Source organism: Rattus norvegicus, chromosome X (assembly GCF_036323735.1).
Source record: "Rattus norvegicus strain BN/NHsdMcwi chromosome X, GRCr8, whole genome shotgun sequence".
In the NCBI taxonomy this organism is placed as follows: domain Eukaryota; kingdom Metazoa; phylum Chordata; class Mammalia; order Rodentia; family Muridae; genus Rattus; species Rattus norvegicus.
Window position 1 is genome coordinate 38330028 of NC_086039.1, and position 11081 is coordinate 38341108.

Sequence of the window (11081 nt, forward strand, 5' to 3'; positions counted from 1 at the left end):
GCAATATAAATTCTGAGCCAAGATGCTACAGTAAAAGTGTCTAGCGAACCCCTCTAGTGTGCTTGTCATCTGAGACATCTATGAGAACATGCTTCATAGCTGCTGACTCCAACGTGAGACACAAGTACTACATACCTCAATATGATTTGAACAAAATGGTTGGCAGAGCTATAAACAATCCATCAGCTTATGAGTGATAAAATTAGTATTTGGGTAAGCCAGGAGACTTGAGTGTCATTTGTTATGCAGCAGTTTTGAACATTAGCTGACTAATACCATAGGGTAACAGCCCCTGACTCCTGACTCATTTTTCACCAATCACCACTTACACTAGCTCCTGTACTCTACAACATTTCCTTCTGTAAAAATTCTCATTTTTTCCATGAACTATCAGCTCTGAAAGGGCATCAACCACAGCTAATATGTGGCTGATCAGAAAATTCAAATTTACATATGCTCATGCTCACATATGGTAATTATTCCATGGCTTTTTCCTAACTTCCTGCAGTTTATATTCCAGATTACAGCAAAAGCAACCCCTTATTAAAAAAAACAACCTCATTATTTTATGAAGAGTTTTACAGCTCAAGGCAAGTTTATGTGCCTTATCTTGTCAATAAGAAAATATACAGTTACTCACTGGGGCACTTAGTCCTATTTAGTTCTACTCTAGATTGAGTCATGGCCCATGGGAGTTTCAATGGTAAAGTCTTCAGCTTGGAAAATATTTTACTTTGAAAACCACAGGAAGGCTTGAAATAGACTGGAAGAGTCTGTGGTTATAGGTATAAGAGAAAGTGTACCAGATAAAAACAAGCCGAGCTAGTGCTTGGACAATTCCTAGATCAAAATAGGCAAACACCATAGAGACTACCAAGAATTCCATTACTCTCCCCTCACTGAGAAGCACTATCAATACTGTAGCTGTCACACTTAGAAGGAATGCTAACTTTCAACCCTTCACACTAGATCACACGGAGAGTTCAAACTAAGAAACACTAAGGCCCTACAGTCAAATTGAATAAGAATTTCAGGGTGTAATGCTGGCCATCTCTTGTTTTCAAAGTCCCTGGATTAACCAAATGTGGTGCTTCTTGCCTTTAATCCCAGCACTCAAGAGGCAGAGACAGGTGGGTCTCTGAGTTTCAGGCAAGCCTGGTCTGCAGAGTGAGTTCCAGAACAGCCAGGAATACACAGAGAAATCCTGACACCACCACCACCAAAGGTAATTCTAACAAGGTTGGCTTGCACTAAATAGAAGATGAGATACAGGCCTTGGATTTGATGACATTTAGTATTAAAACCCAGTTTCACTAAACAGCCCACACCTGGCAATGGGTTGTGGCTCTACTTTGTGTGGCTTTGAACTTATTACATAGACTCTGCTATGACATTCCTTCTTTGCCAAATTCTTTTCTTCCATTGACTTCTTTGCTGAGTACACATTTATGTCCTGAAATTCAAATTTATATCAATTCCCAACACAGTGTTTGCCAAGGCTAAACTGTGAAAAGCTGAGTCATTTGTAAGGTACCTCTTATGTTAGCTTATGAAAAGACAACTGGCTTCACTAACAAAGAAAAAATCAATTAGAAATTAAAATCTGCTTTTGTCCATGATCCTTACCTGCAAGTGTTTTGGAGGACTGGCATTCTGGTTTAATTTATACATTCAAATTTCTAATAATTAGTGTCGATTTATATAACCAGACATCTTGCAATGGAGCTTGGACAGTGTTGGGAGAGCAAATTACCTCCTTGGGCGGTATGGAAGCTCCACTTCTTTCATAGCAATGTGCTCTACTCCAGATAATCAACAATATTGATGGCAAATAATCTCAAGAAAATTGAGTAGGAACAACGTAAATTTTATGAAATATCTTCTATAAGCCTAACACTATTCTCAGTGCATCAATTCATTTAATCCTTAACCAATAATTACTGTCTCACTTTACATCTCAGAGCTTGTAGGGGTGGCCAACCAGTGACTATTCTAACTTGAGGCCTGGATGGCGAAGAACTAGAAGCTAGATAACTCAGAGAGCCCAGGGTAGAACCAAAAAGTCAATAAAATGATTCCTAATGATATTGTGATATACACATAGATCAGTGCCTAGCCCAATCCTCACTAAAAGGCTTCATCCAACAGTGGATGGGAGTATATGCGGAGACCCACAGCCAAACAGTAAATAAAGCTCAGGGAATTCTGCTGGAGAGTGCAGGAGAATTATAGCAGCTAGAGAGTTTGAGAACATACAGGAGAACACAGCTTACAGAACCAACTAAGCAGGTCTCATACGGGCTCACAAAGACTGGAGCTACAATCACAGATCCTGCATGGATCTGAGCCAAATCCTCTGTATGTGTATTATGCTTGTGTGACTTGGTCTTCTCATGGGACTCCTAAGAGTGTCAGTTCAGGCTGTGGCTAATTTTTTTGCTTGCTTTTGGGACCCTGGGTTGCCCCATCCACTTTTACTGCACCTTGATTTGCAGTGTTTAGTTGACATCACTGGGAGGAATGCCCTTTTCTGAAGGAAAATGGAGGAGCAGTGGATCTTGCGGAGAGAGATTAGTGAGGAGAGACTGGGAGTAGTGGAGGGATAGGAGGCTGCCATCAGGATGTATTGTATGAGAGAAGAATTTTTTAAAAAGTAACATAAGGCACAGAGGAGATAAGTGATAAACTCAAGGTTAAATGCAAGTTACACAATAAAGCTTGAAATGGAGGAGCCCAAGGGGGTTGATTCCAGAATCTGTACTTTGAACCATAGAATATACCATATTCACCAGTAGGGAGGGCCCTGTTCAGGTGAGATTTAGGAGATGATGTAGAACTATGGGCACTCCCATCACTTTGGATGGGAATGTAAACTGGTACAGCTTCAAACCTATTGTTTGGCAATATCTAGAAAATCTAAACCTGCCTACTGGGAAACCAAGTAAATCCTGGGCATCTATTCACCAGGAATGGATACACATATTGATGAAAAAAATGTGAACTTGAAGGTTTACAGTACCACTGCTCATAGCAACACCAAGCTGGATACTGAAATGTTCGCTCACAGAAAAATGAATAAATCAATCCTGTCACTTATAACACTATGCAGCAGGGAGGATGAATGATCTATAACTGTGAAAAGCAGGATGGGCGGAACTCAAACATAATGCTGACTGAAGGAGATAGAATGGGGAGCATTTGCTGTAGGAGGCTCTTGCTATCCAATTATAAGTAGAAGCTTTCTCCTCTGCTCCATTTAATCATGTCTGCCTGTCATCAATTCTCATCTATCAATCTGATCAGCATGAACTCACAAATCCTTAAGTTTATCCAGTAGTTTATTATTTATTATTCTACTTCCTTATTTTGATGCTCAATTGTTCCAGATTTTATCCACAGGAGCCCTTTTAAAGTAGTTCCTGACAGATGCCCTTAATTTTTTTTTGAACATATCCTTACTTTTCAAACTAACAAAATGCCCTTAGATCATCCTTGTAAAAATGTTATTAGATTTCAGGATTATAGAGCTAGGTGTGCTTGTTTTATTGGGGGGGGCTTTTGCTCATTAGCCCCATTCCTAGAAATAATTAATAGATATATGTATCTTTTATATATATGGATATATGCATATATATCCAGGTTGATGTACACAAAACCACGCACATAAGATCTAGAGACAGATCTTCAAATAACAGAAACTTTAGAGAAATGATTACTGTAGCAAAGTTTTCACTATTTCTGGCATTCTCCCTGGTTTTCCATTTTCTTTTCAAACAGTAGGTTGCTGTTTGATTTAATAACTGAAAGTGATGGTCCACAGCAGGCAGATGGGTTGGCTCGATGTGTTCATGGGTGTCCAACTACAGTCAGAGGCAGGTCTGGGGCTAATTGCATGCCATTTGGATGAAAGTATGCTTGGTAGGAGGTAACAGAACAACACATTTTGGTTCTGTGGATTTTATGGCTTCTAAAAGAGCCATTCACAGGGGTATGAAGAACAACCGAAGCTGGAGATGGAGTTGTTTCATGGAAGTTTCAAGGAGGAAATTTAGGCAACTCAGCCAGAAGTCTGTTGCAGGGAAGCCGCCCTTCACAGGAAGGAGTCGACAGGAAGAAGTACCTGCCTTCTCTAAGAAGTCCCAGTACCAGGCACCAGCAGAATCAACTATTAACCAAAGCAGAGAAGAAAGGTGAAGAGAGACAAGGGATGGTGAGAAGCCATGAACTGTCGTAAAGGCAATGCTTTGCCAGAGAAAGCTACTTTCATTTGTTTAAGAAGCATGCCCATATAAATAGTTTGTTACCCTTCATGATTTCAGCCAAGTTCTCTCAAATGAGTCATAGGGAAGGGATTTTTGAATACAGATAAAAAACTATCATTAAATAACTACAGAATTCACCTGTCTTAGGCAAAATGTGGCTCCCCAGTTTTACTTGGCAGCACTGCCAGTTAAAACCATTAAGTCAAAGAGCTATTACATCCAATATCCTATGCATAGGGCCAAAGTGTTATAATGAAATCTGAAAGAACTTTGGAAAATACTCCTTTAAAATTTTTGCTGGTTAGATTCAGGAGAGAAATTATATTTAAAAAGTCCTGTGTTGGTTGATTTAATTCATTCTGCTTCCTCATTTTGATGCTCAAATTGCCCTAGTATAGTTATACTCATACACTGATTGATTGATTGATTGATTGATTGATTGATAGTGTGTGTGTGTGTGTGTGTGTGTGTGTGTGTGTGTGTGTAGGTGAGAGGTCAACATAGGGTGTCTTCTTCAATCGTGCTCCACCTTTTCTTTTTGAAACAGGCTCTTTGAGAGCAAAGAACCTGATGTTCATCCATTCAGCTAGACTGGCTGGTCAATGGGCTCCAGAGGGCTTCCCTGTCTCTCAACTCCCCTATACCATTACTGGGTTATAGATATGCATCATCACATCTAGCTTTTCCATGAGTGTTGGAGACCTGATCTCAGGTCCCAGGTCCCCGTGTTTGCACAGCAGGCACTTTACCAACTGAGCTTGCTCTCTCTCTCTCTCTCTCTCTCTCTCTCTCTCTCTCTCTCTCTCTCTCTCTCTTAAGAAACACTCTCTTGTGCTGGGATGTAACCCAGTGCTCCATTTCATGCTGCTAAGCACATGCTCTACTAGTGAGTTGCATATACAACATATAGTTCATACCCTTTTTTCTGAATGTGCTTCCAGGTCTTCTTTCCAGTTGAATTATAAATTGCAAGCTATTTTCAGAATCAAGAGTTATTACTCCCTCATTCCTTCCATCACCTCTCCCATCCACTTTCCTCTCTTTCCATTTATAAGCCTTACCACTGAAGTTTTTCTTTCCCACAAGGGCTCAGGGGGACTTAATCTAAGCATCCTAAATGACTTCAGTGGTGGGAAATTTCCCAAAGAATTCCTTGTAGGTGGGACTGGATACTTAAATATTGGACCACAATTTAAAAAAAAAAAGGAAAGAGAGACCTTAAGTCTAAACTCACAAACAGGACAAAAAGTGAAAGTGGGATCGGGATTTCGTACTATTGGTGTGGGTGGGAAGGCTTAACTTAATCTAGACTCCAGTCTAAAGATATTGGCTACCTCTACATCCCAGTGACTCAGTATCCTTGAATTTTTTTCAGGTTTTTTAGTGCCCTTTGACACCAGAATTGTGACTCTGAACTTCCCCACTTCTGCATCCTGAAACTGTGGTGTAGTTGTAGAGAAAGCAAAGTGTCCAAGTTGCCATCTTTTAAACTAGCGGTCAGTCTGTTGGCAAAACCTCTGGGCTACGGGTACTTGCAGGCGTGCTTTTCTGGAGCTGATTCTTGTTAGTTTTTATTTGGAGGCAAAAAGAGAAGATGCCTGGAGAGAAGGGGGATTGGAGATTTCTGATGCTTTGTGTCTGCTCTAATGAAGGTTCTGAAACACTAAAAAGATGGTGGTCAGTGACTCAGGCTGAAGGAGCACTATTCAAGGACTCTCTGTCATACTGAGGTTGGCAGGGTGTTCTGCATTCTTAATCCAGTCTTTTCACAGACCACCACATAGCATTGGTCCCATGAGGTCTTACAATGGCCAGTAATGGAAAATGATAGATAGTTCATGTCACAGAGACAGGTAATGGACTACTTACTTCTTACTATGACCAAATACCTGACCAAAAAATAAAAAAAATTAAGAGAATGGTTTATTCAAGCTCACAGTTCGAGGAGGTACAGTGAGACCTAGATTCAATCCCCAGCATCACAAAAAGAGAGATAGGAAAAAGGATGCAAAAAGATTATGGAGACTGTAATTTGTTGGGAGCACCTTCATATTATGCTGATGTTCTCTAAAGAAAGAACAGTCAATACTCAAAAGAGTTTAAGAAACCCCTGATTAGACAGCATCAAGCAGGTTTCTTTACCAAAGATTTTCTCAGGTCATTGGATGTGCTAGTGGGGAATGAGTCCAATGGGTCAGTGAATGGGGACTATAACTCAGGGCTCCACAATCTCAGGGGCTTCTGTCAACAAATGCTTATTTGTGACTTTTTCTCCTGTACATGGTCTATACTTTGGGACCCACAATGGAAGAATGGAATCCTTTATTTGTAGAACTTTTTATTTTTAACTTTTAATAAAATATGTAACTCTTACATGCACAGTTCTGTGAATAAACATAGCTGTGTAAACACGGATCAATAAATGCATGGAGTATTCCAGGATCACATACAACTCCTCATTCTCCTAGCCAATCAAATCTTCCACTAGTCTGGAGCAAATGTTAGTCTGATTTCTACCATGATAGACCTATCACCTATTCTAGAACTTCATATATGGAATTATGTATATATAATATGTATATGTATATACATATATGTATTTGTATATACAGTTTAGTGTCTGGCTTTTCTTTTTTTTTTCAACGAAAATTCGTATCACTTTATTTCTCTGACGTACAATTGAGTATTCCCCTTTACAATCCAAACATACTGCTCAAGGTATTTATAAGTCCTTCAGTAGTAACCTTGGCAAACAATGGGAAAATGTTGAATACACTGTGATACCAAACTACTGATTCAGCAAAATATATTTAAACATATATCATATATACATATATACATATGAAGCTCACTTTTATTTTAAAGCCCTCTAAAAAATAAAAATATTGTAATTTTACTTTGTGTGCTTTATTAAATTGGGGAAAGGGAAGGTGAGCCACATTGGCCTTGAACTCCTGATTCTCCTACCTCTACTTCTCAAGTGCTAGAGTAGATAAGAATTCTAGCGCTTTTGGTCTCTTTAAAGACAACACAGAAATATAAGAATATGTTCTTTCAATCCTGGGTGTGGGATGTGGGCTGCTTCAGACCACCCACAGCAGCCGACTACGATCCGCCTCCCGCTCCAGCAGAGGCGCGGTCCCGCCGGCCCGGCCGCAGACGGCCTCCGCGACCGTGCGAAGCCCGGAACTCTGGGAACTTCCCAGAGGGTGCACAAATGCAAGGGCCCCACGAGGGATGGTTAGTGGTCACTGGCCGTTCAGGAGGGTCGGTTGGTTATTGTTTGTTGTGATCAAAGAAGAAACAAAAGGGAAAAAACTAGACCAGATAGAAGTGGCACCCAACACTGGGGGCTCAATTTTTTTTTATTCCACCTTAGGACTGCAGCTGGTCTTTACTACTCTGTGGGTTCTCTTTGCCACCCTTTATCCACCCCCCCCCGCCCTTGACCTCCCAACACTAGGTGAGAGAGAAAGGCTAGAGGTGGGAAGGAAAGAAATGGGAGGGGGGTCCCTGAATTTAATTTCTTTCCCTTTGCTTCTCTGAGCATGAGTGCTAATAAATCACAACCAATGCCCCTGAACGACCACCAACCACCCCACCCTGTCTACCGGGGCCCCAGCAGTCACACGCCCTCTGAGAAGCTCCCAGAGCTCCACACTCCACACAGTCGCAGAAACCGTCCGCAGCCGGCACAAACCACGCCCCCGCCAGAGCACGAGGCAAACCACAGTCAGTCGCCGTGAACTATCTGAAGCAGCCCTGTATTGTGGGATTAAAACAAAAGCACCAGAATTGTCACTACACTGGGGTTACTAATTTCATGTGAAAAGCTACAAGCCCCTTGTCTGGAGCGCAGTCTGTACAGTTATTCCCTAGATTACAGGATAATGGTGTGAGTTAAAACACAGTGCTGTCCCGGGCCATTTCAGGAGCTACCCAGAGGCAGAGGACAGAGCTCCAAGTGGGCCCGAGTCATAGAAGCCATCTGTTCTCCAGTGACTATTCTGGGATTTCAAGTAACACTGAACTGAGATACAAGGACTCAAAAACAGCTCTTAGCTTATGAAACTAAGTTCTGGCTGGGCATGTAGTACATACCTACAGTCCTAGCACTTGGAAAAGTGAGGCAGAAGGACCAAGTTCAAAGCCAACCTCGGCTACATAGCAAGATCCAGTCTCAAGAACAAAGCAAAACAACCATTTAAGTTTCAAAGGTGGGGTATGAGTCAGCAGAATACTTGTCAAACATGAGACAGTCTCTGCAGTTCAATAATGTTTCATAATTAGATGACCTTTTAGGACCTAGTCCAGTGTTGAGAAATAAATATTTACCCCAAACTAAGTAAATCACAGATCTACAGATTACTATTGCATCAAAATGGTCTCATTATGCCACAAAAGGTTAATAATGACCACTGAAAGCTTTAGAATGTTAGAATTTTGAAAAGTACAGCCTAATTAGAAGTGCTGGAAGCGGACAAGTGCACTGGAACATCTTAGCACATTCTGCATGGAGGTCTCCCTGGGAAAGCAATGCTCTATTTACTAAGTATGCTACACGACCAGACAGATGCACGAAGTTGAGTCCAACAAGTCTCTAGGTTCCTTAGCTACAGAGCAATTGGAACAGTTTGTTGACCCTACCCCATAACTCAGGTTTCTTGGTGCATAAAAACATGTAACCTCCCACTGCAATTACCTCCAGCCAGAATATATCGTGTAGGGTGCATAACACTGAGGGAACACACAGATACAAGACACTCTCCCCCAAAAGAATGCACGTTCTTCCCCGTCTCGCAGAAGACTTCTACCCGCCGTGGGTGGGCCATGCTACCAACTGTGAAGCAATCTTCTTGTTTAGGGTCCCACACAGCTTGGAACCTTGTTAGCCACCTCCCAGTGATAGTGTTGTGCCTGATGGTGCTGACGAGAGGAAACTGGGAAGATAAGGAGCTACTGTCAAAGACCCTGAGCTTACAGTCAGCACATGTGGTCACCATTCAGTTACCAGTAATGGGGGAGAAGTACGCAGAGGCGATGCTCTTAGAGTGCTCAGTCAGGGAGATCAAAGGCTGGCTTTTCCCGGACTTCAGGCACCTGACATCATAAACATGAACGTCCCTCAATCCTGCCGTGATAAAATACTGTCTGGATAACGGGTGGACATGAACAGTTCTGATTTTTTCCAAAGACGAATTTATAAACTTCTCGTAAGAAGTCCCAGGTGTCCTTCTATCCACCAGTGACAAATGTCCACTCCAGTGTCCCACTAGCAGAGTAGAGGCATCGTCCAAGAAGTCAAAGGAGGACAGGCTATTTCTCTCGTTCCTGTACACCTCTTCAAACACAGCCGTGGAAAAATCGCCACAGTGCACGGTGCCGTCATAGCTCAGGGACAGTAGGTGGGCTGGGTTGGTGGGTGAGAAGGAAAGGCAGCTAACAGGCTGGCTGTGAGGACAGAAGGCATACGCCCCATCTTCACTCTGCTGGGTCAAATCCCAGAGTCCAACTTGTCCAGACTTGGACCCAGCTGCTACCAAGGTCCTCACTCCCGATGGATGGATAGCCACAGAGGAGATCGCTCCTTTGGTCACCTTACGAACAGTGGCTTCGCTGACGACCATACCACTTAAACTGGCTTTGTAGCTTTTAATACTAGATAGCCCCTTCTCGGTCTTCTCATTACTTGTCTGACTCATCTCTGCCCATGTCTTCAGAGAGGCTTTGAACAGTTCGCTGCGGTCATCTTGGTTTTCAGGAATCATTTCTAAGGGTCCAGGAGGTATCATAGGAGTCTCTTCTTCTACGAGCGTTGGCTGTGTTAGAGATGCTGGCAATGAAACTCCCAAAGGGTCTACTTTCAACAACCGCATGGACCTTCGACATCCGACTTCATTTTCTTTCTTCTTAGGCCTCTTTCTCTTTGATTCAGGTGGCTGGTTCTTCTTTATCATTCCACGGAGCCTTGCAGCTGACTCAGCTAACTGAAGGGAAGCAAAAAAGTTTGCGTTTTCTCTGATGTTCTTCATTCTCTTCCTCTCATAAGGTGACAATCCTGAAAAATCATCCGGGCCTGGTGCGCTGTCTTCGTCGCTGCTCTCCATGTCCACACTAGGAGTCACTGGATCCGAGGTGCTCTTGTGTTCCAGCTCGCTACTTTCAGTATGAGAATCCAAAGACGGTTTCAGCAGGCGGGACTCTGCCTTGGAAGATAAGGCCTTCATCTTTGAAGTTAAAACCCTTCTACAAGTTTTCTTCTGATCTGTCTTTTTTTGGACCATTTCACTGCTAGACTTGTTCTCAACCGGGGATTTGGACAACTTAAACAGGCCTAGCTTGGGGTTGCTGAGCGAAAACGGGTAGAGATAAACCTTAGCTGTTTTCCTTCTAGTTGTAATCTGTATCGGTCTCAGAGAAGTATATGCAATATTTTCATTTTCTTTATATTCATTCACCTTTCGGTAGGACTGGCTAACCTTTCAGCTCCAAGGATCCGCCTGTGCCCATTCCCTCAATGCAGGTGTTTTTACTGGGTGCTGCGAATTCGAGCTCAAGCTTCACGTTCGCAAGGCTACCGCTCTGATCTAGTGAGCCATCCTCCGGGCCGTGTCTTGTTTTGCTTTTATACAACTACATCTCTCTGTCACCCTAGCTAGCCTCATAATCCTACTACCTCTCCTTCCGGAATGTGGGACGCAGGATCTCAATCAACACTTACATTGACTCCTATAATAATAAGCCTCCTAGAGTGTCGGCGCCAGCACCGACACAGTACCGAAAGCGAAAGCCTACGGGATGAAAGAAACACGCGCACAC

At 42.5% G+C, this 11081-nt stretch overlaps 1 pseudogene across 1 annotated transcript; it reads right to left on the bottom strand.

The window, feature by feature from the left end:
* Positions 1-8154: 8154 nt before the first annotated feature.
* Positions 8155-10717, bottom strand: Wdr76-ps1 (WD repeat domain 76, pseudogene 1; annotated as a pseudogene). The gene has a single exon (XR_005498295.2). The product of XR_005498295.2 is annotated as a WD repeat domain 76, pseudogene 1 (transcript).
* Between the last annotated feature and the right edge of the window lie 364 nt (positions 10718-11081).